The sequence below is a fragment of the Patella vulgata genome, chromosome 8 (genome assembly GCF_932274485.2).
Source record: "Patella vulgata chromosome 8, xgPatVulg1.2, whole genome shotgun sequence".
In the NCBI taxonomy this organism is placed as follows: Eukaryota; Metazoa; Mollusca; class Gastropoda; family Patellidae; genus Patella; species Patella vulgata.
The window spans coordinates 31,194,152-31,205,331 of NC_065886.2; positions in this window are offsets into that span (position 1 = coordinate 31,194,152).

The following is an 11,180-nucleotide window of genomic DNA, read 5'->3' on the forward strand; positions in this document are numbered from 1 at the left end:
GTTATCAGACAACGGTCATTCGGTAGGTTTAATGTTTGTAATGTCTAATTATTGGATTGTTATAAAATGATTAGTATATTTCCTCATTACCTGTTAATTAACATGTCGACATTTTTCGTGACAAGTGTTCAGATGTACAACCATTCAGTTCAGTTCTTTAGTCCTTGGACTAACTGCCCATCATATACAATACAGTACAATATTAAAGTAGAGGAAAATACCTACAAATCCACAACTTACTTTAAAGTAGCTAAGTCTCTAACTCAATATCATTAAAAAATTTCGACATTGAAAACACGAATTATTTGTCAATTCAAATCAACATTGGCCTTGTGATCTTACGGGGAAAAGGTGGGCTTCTGATATCCAATATTCAAGACAAAATCGTGTACCATAATGCGTTTCAGTGCCATTTGGAACAAGGGGCTCAAAGAACGAGGCTAGAAATATCACAAGTCATGTCAAATGGTGACGTAATATTCTTATCTGGAGAGAATGCGCAATAAAAACCATCGGTGTAGACTGGAATAACCAGACGCTAAAGATTGTCATTCAATTGAGACTTCTGGCTTATTTCGCCATGCTGATTTGAAATTAGAGTAAAAACGGAAACGATTCAATGTAAATCAGTTTATATAGATTTATATTACATTACTATATGCATTGCGACCCATTTGTGTTAATTTCTAGGTCCCAAATATTAGCGATTTAGCTTCTTTAAATTATACAAACACTAGTTTAGACATTTAATTAGAAACGCAAAGCCAGATAACTATGAGCAGAGAAAAAGACAAAGGTTGGATAATTATGTATTGTTCGGAGACTCGAATGCTGTTGAAATGATTAGACTTGGATTAAAACTCCAATTGTTTATTTGGTTGGTAACCTATTAACAATTGGATATTTAATCCAAGTCTAATTATGTCTACAGCATTCAGTCTCCGAATAAAACATAATTATCCAACCTCTGTTGCTTGTCTATATACAGTACAATATACAGAACATGCAAAAATACAAATGTTAAATTATTTACAATTTAGATTTTTTTTAAGGGTTGTTATTTATAGGAGAGTAGACATTGCATTTTTTTTTTACAAATATTTAAGATGTCAATTTATATTGTTAGATTTTGGAGTAATTTGTTTCTCGATTCAAAAGCTATTAATAGATACTTTCCTAGATTTGTCAATTCCTTAATATTATGTAGTCAGAAGTTGAATAAATTTATATACACTTGGATTAATTCTATAATATGGTTTAATATATTTACAACGAATATCTTTATATTTTTTACATATTAATACAAAATGGTACTCATCTTCAACAGAGTCATTATCGCAATATTTTCAAAATCTTTTATTTTTAGCAACACTGTTGTATCTACCTGTTTCTATAAATAAGGTATGGGCAGATAAACGGATTTTGAAATACAATTAGCATATTTCTTTGGAATGGATTTGGACAAATAATACTCTAAGTTAAAATGAAATGCTGATAAAAGAGACCTTTTGATGAATTACAAATAAGTTCGATACATAATTGTTTAAAGTTACAATTTCATATTTTTAAGTTATATTTTTAAAATGTATTAAAATAAAGCCTTAAAATAAATGGTATCTATAAACAGCCCTACCTTGTTAAAGAATAATCCTATTAATCCTATAATTCACTATTGCCAGTTGAGAAATTGGCAAAAATATCATTTTCATCTTCAAATTCAAACGTTTGAAGATAACTATTCCATGGTGGGGAATAGGAAAACAAGGGAGGTAATTGTGTTATTATTTCCGGTGTGAATGTTTTTAAGTGTGATAACGATAACCTATGATCGTATAATAGTGAGTTGACAACCTATTGAGCAAAAGACATAGAAATAATTATGTTTTGACGTTCTTAGAAAATATCAAATTGTAACTTTAAAACTATCTAAAATTCTATGCTTAATGGTTTTGAAATATGATGAGTTACAGGATTCTCTATTTTCCCAAATATAGCCTAAACCTTTTTGAAATAATTCATTCCTTATATTTGTAATCCATTGACTTTTATTAGAAACCTGGTCCTGTAAACAACATTTTAAAATCTTATTATCAGTATTTAGTTGTTTTGTCCAATATTTAAAAATTATATTTTTTCTCATTACATGTAAAGGGAATCAACCTAATTCAAAATAAATCATACTGTGCATAGTTGTTTGTCTAACTCCTAGTATTTGTTTTCAAAAATTTGATTGAACTTTCTCCACATCAGGGGCTTTATGAAATCCATATATTTCTGCTCCATATGATAAAATGCTTAAGACATATATAAGTATCAAATACTGACAATTTAGTTTCAATGTTAAAATAGTTATCATTATATACTCTTAGTACAGAGAATAAAGCTTTCCTGCTCTGATCGGCTTCATGTTTCTGGGTTAAAAAAATTACCATTATAGTTTTAAATCAATCATAAATAGTTAAAAGTGTCAACAATTTCTAATTCATTAAAACCATTATAAAACCAGTTTCCATTTACTGATAATTTCCCGCCATTTCTAAAAACAACAATTTTAGTTTTGGTTCGTCTTTACAGTGAGGTTCCATTTACAAGTATAATTACATAATGAGTCAAGCAACTGTTGTAAACCATCGGGTGTTTCCGAGAACACTGCCCTGTTGTCCGCATACATTAAAAGAAAAAGGTTCATGGTATCTAATGGAATGGATGGACAATTTTCAGAGTACAAATGGTTTTCAACATCATTAATCTAAAATGAAAATAATATGGGACTTAAAATTTCGCTTTGAAGTAGACCTGAATTACAATTTCTAAATGCCGAATGGAAAGATTGGTATTATCCACTTATGGACGACAGATTCCATACAAGTCCGACCAAGTTCAAATGTATCCCTCATCACCACAAATAACCAAAACACAAAATAAATGTGGGATATCGGTGCCACTATACCAAACACTATACCGTATTCAATATAATACGTGTACCATATATAATAATATTACGTTAAATAAACACAAGCGGTTGCTTGATATATAATATGGAAAGAAAACAGGCTAAAAAGAGCGATTTTTCATACAATCAGGGATTGTAATCTAGGAAGTTACGGTCTAATACGCACAAGTATCGAAGTGAACCCAAATCTTTGGGATGTAACATATATTTTAAGTTTCATCAAAATCGGATTAAAATTGTGACCTTTAGAGGATCCACAAGGAACCGAGATCTTTGGGATATAAACGTATATCAAAATCAGATTGAAATTGTGACCTCTAGAGGGAACACAACCTTGGTATTACATACTTTTACACTATTTGCGTACGTGAGCGGCCATTTTGTCGGACAGTTTCGGTCCGATTTTCACGAAATTTGAAGTCAACCGTCTTTAGGGTGTAACGTCTTATTTGAATGGTTTTTAAAATCGGATATAAATTGTAACCTCTAGAGGGACCACAACCTTGGTATAACATACCTTTACTTTATGTGCTTACGTGGTTTCCCCCTTAGTTTAAACAAACCAGAAACGGTTCGAAAATTTTGTATTTATCTTTACATTCTGTTTAATTTGTATGCTTTATTTCTGGTTGTTTTTATTAGTTATTTCGATGCAGAATAGCAATAAAATACGATACAATCATAAAAACGAGTAAACGGCTATGAGGACGGGTATACAACGACGATATAAGACCTCTCTTTACGTCCGTTTTCACGTGGGCTACGAATGTCAAGAAAAACCTCGCATCCAAACACTTTTCGGTTCGTAGATAAATCGTAGACGGTTCTTGAAGTTCGTAAGTGATTTTTGAATCAAAATCTTTCGTTGCCCGCTTTAATATGTGCTTCGAATGCCACTTATCGTCCCAACTCCAAACGTTTTCCAGTCTGTAGTACATCGTATATACGGTTCGTGAGTGATTCTTATTTGGTTCTTACACATTCGTATTATTCGTATTGTTTCAAAAACTTTCGTGGACGGGCTGCTAATTTCGGAACTCGTAAATGTATCGTGATCCCGATACAATTCTTATTCTCCATATTGACGAATAGTGTAACACTATGTCTTATAGATAACAGAATATCATAATGTATATAAGACCTTTAATGAGAACATGAAATAGACACAAATCGAGAAAAGCGCTATTTCAAGTCTGACTTGCTGTCAGTAAACGTCTGCTTATAAAGCCTCTAACAATTAGCTGAGGTGGACAGGAGTGATAATCATATATGGTATTGTTTATTATCAATTATGGTGTTTGTAATTAAACTGCATATTTCTTTAAAAGTCATTGTCAGGTCAAGGTATATTGAACTGACCACTAATACTTTCTCATTGAAATTCAGTCTAGTGTTACACGCGGATCATGTGTAGCTTGTTAAAGAACATCTTGAATAAACTAGATGATTATTAAGAACGTGTCTTCACAGAAGTTGTCGAGAGTTTAAACGTCAACTTCAGGTATAGATCAGTTTTGTCACACCAGTTTACTTATTAAAAATAAATAACGAACATAATATAAACGTCAACTTCAGGTATAAATCACTCTGTTACAATAGTGCCAATGCTTTGTCGACATCATTTCTGGAGAGCGTAGTGTATTAGTAACTGAATTGCTACAATTCGTATAGATGATTCTTTCATTTCAGACATTTATATCGTAACCCTACCTTGATGTCCAGCATATTTTTCACCCGATTATCCACGAATTATCGTAACTCTTTCGTAAACTATTCGTAACTGCTTCGTAGCTATTCCAGATTCTCTACGACCTTTTTTTATTTATTTTTGCTGAATTGCTATACGAATTTCGATTCCCCTCTATTCAGGGTGATTCGTATCGTTAGTAGTTCACGTGAAAGCCAGGCATATGCGTTGCACCCATTAGCCGAATCATTCAGCCGAATGAATCGCCGCCGAAATCCATCTTCTGTTTGATGTATTCAGCCGAATATATTCGCCTAGTGTTTTCGGTTCGCCGAAGCATTTGCCATATTTTGGTGACCCCATAGCTGCATGATATTGTTAATCTTTTATTTGCATCAGTGTGTGTCCTCCGTTTCAGTGGCGTAATTAAAGGCATCCGGCTACCACTGTGCCCTCCGCTTTAGGAGCGTAATTAACGGCATCTGGTCACCACTGTGTTGTATCTTTCGATGAACGTGTCTGATTTTTGAAGTAGCACTTGCCACATCGAACGATAATAACATAATAACACAACACAGAAAAACTAATCTCTATTTTCGCTAACCAAAATTTTAATTTCCGATCAACTCCTGTTAAAGGACTACAAAATTCAGATACCCCAATACACTGTACATGTATTTTTAAGGAGTAGTGAAATTGATTTAGAGTATAAACCCAGATGCAGAAGTGGCTAATATGGGTTAACGATTTTTTTTATTTTGCCATCTAAATTTTCCGAAATATAAACATCAAGCATTTTTGCGTCCGGAAATATGGAATTAGGGGTTCGAGAAGTCGGGTTGTGGACGGCATAATATTCTTGCTATCATTTCGCTTCGACAATTCTTCAGTCGGAAGATGTAAATAATTGGGTTAATAATACTGTTAAGAATGCATAACGCCAACAAAGAAGAGAAAACGGTTTGGTTTGTCGAGACGAAGGCGACAAAATCGGACACCAGAAAGCTGACACAAAGATGGTAAAGCCCAATTGGACAGTATGAAATCCCAAAGGCACCGACGATAACACCAACAGTGACGGTCGTACGCAGGTCAGCTTTGTTCTTAAAAGAGTTTCTCTGCTCTACTACATTGCTGTTTCCAACCAATGTTGCTGTGATCTGCCGGATGTGACGTCTGGTAACCTTCACTATGTAAAAATACATCACAAAAATGATTAAGAATACAATACAAATGAAAAAGCCAATAACGATATATCCATTGGGATTTCCGGTAACTATAAACTGGCACACTGGTCCCTGAAAACCATCGAAGAAAAACGAAACAGTTAAAGTAATTGCAATGATCCATATAAAAATTACGCATATCAACATCTTTTTCCACGTAATCTGTTTGGCTAAGTTCACTGGCAGGGTTATGCTGAGAAATCGCTCAGTTGTTATCAAAAGGTTTGATAGAATCGTAGAGTAGGGCACAATAAGACCACAATACAGGCGAATTTTACAAAGAAAGTGCTCACTGGTGTACGTGATTGGAAGCAAACGAACAGACAAACCCTGGAGCCCAAACACCACATCTGTCGTCTGAAGTGATAAGAAACCAACCATTTGATGTGCTGGAAAAGATCTGCTCTGTAGAACTGCAACAAATGATATGATATTCAGTAAAACCGCCAAACCACATAAAGCGGGTATAATGCCATTCGCGATTATATCATGCGCTTCATGGTTATATGAATCTTCCGTAGAATTCCCTGACATTGTGACGAAATTTAACTAGATTGATGTTAACTGTAGGTACGAACAGCACCCTTTCACATGGATGGCATGATGTGAGTACTAAATGAAATCCAAGGTCTCCTCCTTTCTTGTTTGCCAGAACAGCTTCTTGCTTTGCTGTTTACTGTGAATTATCTGGTTAAGATATTTCCTTGTTCCACGTATATTGTGCTTTCTTATGATAGAACCGCCCATTAAGCTTAGATCAATCATGGTTGGTTGTGTTCTTTTGGATTTTGGAAGATGTATAATTTATGATAGTTTTCATAATCAATAATGACGAATAATATATCAACGTAGTGACGCATAATCTTACCATTTATTGCAAATATTTATTACGTGGAACCTCGGTGTTTCGTTTTCCCTTTAATTAAGGAAACTTTATGTGAGAGCTAAAGATGCCCTCAGCCGGACGCTATTAGGCAAGTGCCCAGAGGGGGAATCATGGGGCTTTCTTTATCCTCGCGCAGAGCACGTTTTTTTCTTCTACATTCATTGAAATGATGTCGAACAAACAAACGTGCCAAGCATTGCTGTCGTTTTGGCTTCACTCCTATCTAATCCTATACATAATATATGCATCTAAATGTGCTGAAATTATTGTCTCAGAGCTTCCGATTTTATAACATTCTCAGGTAATCCCTCTAACAACCACGTTAAACTTGACGTTGTTTACACCTTTGAACCGCCGCTGCTCAAATTCCCGAACAAACCCCTGGTTAAATTAATTATGATTCAAAAAGGTATTAACATAACAAGCCCGTAATAAACGCTCTATACCACAGGATGACCTGGATATATAGTTGATTAGACAATGTCCGCTTCGTTCATTATCAGGGCCAAGGTACTCGAGTTTCCAGAACGGCGGGTAGTGTTTGCAGCTGCCAATATATATTTCTCACGATAATAATTCTAACCTTTATATTAGAAAATAGCATTTTAAGACATATTAATGTATAATATTCATAATAGACACAAAAAAACCCAAAAAAGTTATTACCGTATACATAGGTTTTTATTGGCGCTAGGAATATGTTGACTAATTTCATTTCGAATACGGTTGGTTTTATTCTATGCTTTAAGATCAATTAACAGTGTATTTTTGTTTCATTAATTTATACTAATAAATTATTTTTAAGAAACATTACTTGACGTACTTCTTGCTCCCTTAACATTCCGTGGCCTAGATGGCTGGGTGCCGGGGCGGATTGAGCCATCGGGCGATCGGACAAAAAATGAAAAAAATAATTTTGTCCAATTCGTCTAAAAACCTTTTTTCTACTGAACATTATATGGGGGGCGGGGGTATTGGACCGGCTATGGAGCGATGGTGATCATGTTGTATGTGGCCGGTGGCTTTTACGGGCCGCCACGCCATCACTGGAGTCTTGAATGGGCTAGTATAATAGACTTTCTGGGCCGGATGTGCTGGGTGTGGGCCGGAATTCGGAATCTTGCAATGGGGATTCCGAATTTCATCCGAAAATTTCATCGGATTCACCCCACACTGTCGCCCGCAAATTTACTAATTATTAAGTCACCTGCACCCTGTTTTTGGGGATACGCCAGAAACGTCTGCCAATGGTTCGTATATCCAAAAAAAGATTCAATTTTAAGACCTTAGCAAAATTTGGTGATAGCAGGTCTGCTGGCTGAATTTGACAGAGATTATAATCAGATATGCCACCAAATCGCATATTTAGGGTTCATTTTTCAAAATGTTCTCGCTGGAGAGCAATACGTCCGGGCTCCGCGGCCAGTAAAAGGGGCCGCTCCGACACGGGAGCCCGGGCCGGTTCCCGACCCCAATCCGCCCCTGGCTGGGTGAGTAAGAAGCTGGCTCGGTGTTGGCCGAGAAAGTTCATCGTTAGTAGTGCAGGACTGAGGGCCTATCAAGCACTGTTATCTAGTCGTTTCCGATGTGACAAAAAACCGAGGTCCCGTGTACACATTGGCGTGCACGTAAAAGATCCCTTGGCAGTTGGAATTCGATATTAGAGCAGGCCAAAATTTCCCTCATAGCATGCACACTACCGTATCACATATGCCCGTCTTCGTTAGCCCAGTCGGAGCATAACAGTGAGACGTTAAACCCCATTTTCCCTCTAGGTTCTGGGTCCCTCGCCTGGACAAGTACCCAAGCTGCCCCCCTCCCCCTACCCTCTGACGGGCCCTTTCTGACGAGTAGTCATTGGACGAAAAATCGAGTTCCTGTTTATGTTACACACCTGTATTTATTAGTGCAGAAAAGTAGGACGACAAACCTATTTATTTCGCAACGAAGGTAATTTGAGAGACCGACGGCTTCCGGTATAAGCCAAATTAAGTAAAAGTTATTATTTTTTAAATATCAACGCAACAAATATCTATTTATCTAATTTTTAAATCGACGAAACCGACTGGTAATACAATAATGTTCAATAAAATAATTAATAACCAAAAATAAAGAGTTGATCGATATAAATGAACACTTGTGGCTTACGAGGGATGATTGATAAGTAGTGAGTCTAACACAGAAAGAAACAAGAAATTCAAATCAAATGCATTTATTTTTCAACATAGTCCCCCTTCAATGTAATGCACTTCTGCCATCGGTGTTGCAGAGCCTTTATTCCAGTTCTGTAGAAGTCTTTGTCTTGGGTGTGTAGAAAATCATCCACCGCGGCAATGACGTCATCGTCAGACGGGAAATGCCTACCGGAAAGACATTTCTTCAGAGCAGGAAACAGATAGAAGTCTGAGGGAGCTAATTCAGGAGAGTAGGGTGGATGCTGAAGAAGTTGAAAACCACAGTCATGGATTGCTGACATGGCACCAGCTGATTTGTGCACTGACGCATTGTCCTGGTGGAAAATCAAACCTTTGGTCAGCTTTCCTCGTCTTTTGGTCTCAATTTCTTGCCTCAACTGCCTTATAAGTGCTGCGTAGTGTCTACCGTTAATTGTTTGACCCTTTTAGAGGTAACCCACCATGAGAACACCCTCAGAATCCCAGAATACTGAGGCCATCACCTTTCCTGCCGATGAAACAGTCTTTGCCTTCTTTGGGGTCGGCGACGTCACATGTTTCCACTGTATTGACTGCTCTTTTGTTTCTGGCTGAAATTGGTGGACCCAAGTTTCATCCATAGTAACAATTTGTTTTAGGAAGCGGTCAGGATCGGTTTCAAATAAGGCTAGATTCTCTTCTGACATAAACGCTTTTGATAAGGCGTCAAAAGCTTTAGCACCCATCGTGCTGAAACCTTTGTCATTTCCAAAGTTTCAGTGATAATAGAATGAACTCTCTCCTGGCTAATACCAACTACCCCAGCTATGAATCGTTCAGTAACTCGCCGGTCATCCATTATCAGATCATGGATATTTTGTATCATTTCAGGTGTTGACACAGTTTTTGGTCGACCAGGGCGTGGTTCGTCTTCAATGCTGTCTCAGCCACGCTTGAATTCAGCTGACCACCTTTTAATTGTGGCATATGAAAGAGCATCATCTCCTAATGTCTCAACCATATCACCATGTATGGCCTTAGGTGTTAGACCCTTTTTATGCAGATACTTAATCACAGCTCTCGCCTCGATATGGTCCATTTTCTGATAACAGACCCTACTTGATTGTTACGAACTGTCACAACCAAACAGTTTAACCGAATGTGATAAAAGTTTGTGACAGAGCCCGAGGAACATAATAGTGCACGTGCAAAACGTGGTATCATTGTGTTGCACGGTTTTCCAATCGAGGCTCACTACTTATCAATCCCCCCTCGTAACATCCTAGGCCCTGTTTCTCGAAATCTTAACTAAAGATAAAATCCAAATTTTATTAGATACTTCAATTTTGATTGACTGAGCTAAGCACTAAAATCAATCTAATATTATCCAATCAAATTACTAAAATCTTCGATTTTATCTTAGTTAAAATTTCGTGGAAAATTCCCCTGTTTTTCTGCAGCTGCTCATAAGCAGATGTTTTCACCATATAAACACCATAGCACTTTTATATTTTTAGTTGACATTAGCCCATCTGGTGCCGTCACTCAAATCTCTGATATGTTTGGAGCCAGAGCAGGGGTATTCCCTAAAAATTACAATGTTTTGAGAAGGATTTGAAGCAAAATTATCATAAATTATTTAGTTTGAATTTGTTTTTAGTCCAAATATCATCAAATCACACAGTTTGTATATGTATCTTTAAGTATTACAAAATAATATTGATTTTGACAATCGGTTAAAGATACATTCCCGCCTACAAACTTTGTGATTTGATGATGTATTTGGACTAAAAACATATTCAAACTAATAGACTATCCAAATTTGGATTCAAATCCTTCTCAAATCACTGTTTTCGCGAGGGAAAACCCTTACTATACAAAATCTATTAAAAGAAGTCATGTTTGTGTCACGTGACTTAGCTGACGCACTACCTAGCAACGGGTGCGAAGCCGGAGGATAATCCATTGCATACACAAGACGATGTTGTCTTTAATCCCTATCCATAAATATCGATGCCTAATTAAATTTTCGAATTATCCACTACCCACGTCTTTTTCCGTGTTTTTTTTTTTTATCTCAGAAAGTGTTGTATGTTTAGCTCTTCATCAAGTTTATTAACATATACATCAAGCGCTCAATCTTCGCGTGCTACCATTAACGTGACGCGAGCAGACATTCCTAATCCTCGGGCTGCCGATTAGGGAAACCCCTTACATTTCTGTCCTGTATGCGTTCCATGGTTGTTTTTAAGAGAATCCAGTATCTTTCTAGTCA